The sequence below is a fragment of the Acanthochromis polyacanthus genome, chromosome 4, assembly GCF_021347895.1.
Source record: "Acanthochromis polyacanthus isolate Apoly-LR-REF ecotype Palm Island chromosome 4, KAUST_Apoly_ChrSc, whole genome shotgun sequence".
NCBI lineage: Eukaryota > Metazoa > Chordata > Actinopteri > Pomacentridae > Acanthochromis > Acanthochromis polyacanthus.
The window spans coordinates 8,570,013-8,572,291 of NC_067116.1; the positions used below are offsets into that span (position 1 = coordinate 8,570,013).

General features: G+C 42.8%; 1 long non-coding RNA gene across 1 annotated transcript; it reads left to right on the forward strand.

The window, feature by feature from the left end:
• Positions 1–432: 432 nt before the first annotated feature.
• Positions 433–2,251, forward strand: LOC110968994 (uncharacterized). The gene is made up of 4 exons (XR_007941392.1): positions 433–1,588; positions 1,697–1,752; positions 2,016–2,084; positions 2,177–2,251. It is a non-coding gene; the product is annotated as an uncharacterized LOC110968994 (long non-coding RNA).
• Positions 2,252–2,279: the final 28 nt, after the last annotated feature.

The following is a 2,279-nucleotide window of genomic DNA, read 5'->3' on the forward strand; positions in this document are numbered from 1 at the left end:
AGAGCATGTCTGGACATACTTTTACCACCCATCACTACCGAAGCCACAGTCTTGGTGTTAAGCACGGCTGGAGAACCCGAGCAGAGAACACAGTGAGGCAGAACTAGATGCAAAGTTACAGGTTTAATGTGCAAACAGGAGTAGTTTGGTGGCAGAGAAACATGGCTGGGAACTTAGGGGTTTCTGAGAGTAAACGGGGAGGAACTGGGGAAAATGGCGGAGACCGGAGACCAGCGGTGGAACAGACGGTGGTGTGGAGCAATGGGGCAGCGGAGAGCGGACAGGGGGATTTGGGTTCTTCAGTGTTTAATGTTTACCAGTCAATCCAAGACGCCAGTGAGCACAACAAGGAGATCCTTCAGGGAGAAAGTTCCAGATTGTCCATAGAAGAAGTAGAGCCGAAGAGAGCTGGGCAGTGGAGGCGTCGAACTAGGCACAGGGAAACACAGATTAGAATCAGACTCAAAACTGCTTTTCAGAGATGAGAGGTCAACTAACTGCTGGAGCAGAGTCTACATTCTGGCAGAGGCTGTGTGGAATGACTGGTCTTTTATGGAGGAGGAGTAATTAGTGGTAACGCTTCTCAGCTGCTCTGGATTCAGTGGGAGAGAGATTGGTGATTGGTTGCAGCTGGAGAAGGTGGTTCTGTGAGCAGGGAGAGTGAGAGGGGAGAGAGAGAGCTGAATCAGGTGGTGGCAGAGGAGGAGGCCCTGATACCTGGAGAAAAAGCAAGATGAAGAACAGCAGGTATGTAACCATCACACTATTTTAGGATTTTGAAACCATATTTTAAAAAAACACTCCTGCATTTAATATCTGCAGAGTTTGACATTATTGATTAGTGTTTGATTCAATTTGTAAATCTAATTCTAATCAAGTGGAGGAGTTCAAGTACATTGGGGTCTTGTTCACAAGATTTGGAAAAATTGAGTGAGATTGACAGTGCTGAGCCGAAAGGTGAGGCTATTGATTTACCAGTCAGTCTATACTCCCACCATCACCTATGGTCATGAACATTGGGTCTTGACCAGAAAAGCAAAATCCTGGATACAAGGGACTGAATTGAGCTTCCTCCACAGGGTGTCAGGGCGCTCCTGTAGAGGTATGGTGAGGAGCTCTGTCACCCAGGAGGAGCTTGAAGGAGAGCTGCTGTTCCTCCACATCGAGAGGAGTCAGCTGAGGTGGCTCAGGCATTTGTATCGCAAAAGGAGACCCTGAGGAAGACCCAGGACATGCTGGAGTGACTATGTCACCCAGCTGTCCTGGGAACAAATTGTGGGCCCCCTGAAAGAGCTGGAGGTAGTGCTCAAGGAGAGGGAAGTTTTGGTGTCTCTACTCAGACTGCTGTTCCCGTGTCTAGCAGCACCACATTAAGCAGAAAATAATGGATGGATGATTGTTTTGTACATTTTAATATCATTACATAAATAATTGATATACTTTTTCCCCAGCTACAATCACTCTGGAAAAAAACAACAACAAAGTGGTAGTTGCTGTAATAGCATCTGTCAACTTGGAAGGCCACAACTTTCACATACATCACAGTGATCTGTGTTCACTGCGACCTCACCAGTGGCTGACAGGGGAGGTAATTGATCATTTAGATATTACCAACAATACAAGTATATATGATGTTAGGCATATTTTATTTCTGGTTTTAAAAAAGGACCTGTTTTCATCTTACACCACTACACAGCTGGTGTAATCCTTTTTGGAACAAGAGACATGGTCAGACAACACAGCCTGCGAAGGGTAATGCTTGTTTTCATAGCTCCATCCTGTCCAGAAAATAACCTGCTAATTTGTGTATATATATGTATATATATATATATATATATATGTATATATATATATATATATATGTATGTATTTATATATGTATGTGTGTATAGATTATGAGCAATAAACGGATTTTTTGGGTTATCAATTTTGAGTCTAGAAAGTTTCATTAAAGAGGAGTAATTTAATTGAAATTGACTTGACCTGATTTGTTGATGTTTTTGTTTCTATTACAGACAGACTTCAACGACTATGAGGCCATACTGTCATTTGTACATGTTGGGGGAGTTCACTGGAAGTTACCAGTTAGTGGTTGTTACTTCATCTGATATGTTTTTGTGTTGTTTTAAGATAACGTAAATATATATTATTTCCGTATGTACTTCCTGCCATGAAGGCGGTGTTCTTGCTGGACCCGATGGCAAATAAATCAGAGCAAGCTGAGACTGCAGATGCTGCAAAAAGAATTTGGTAGGTCTCATTTTTTTTCCTCCCTCTCA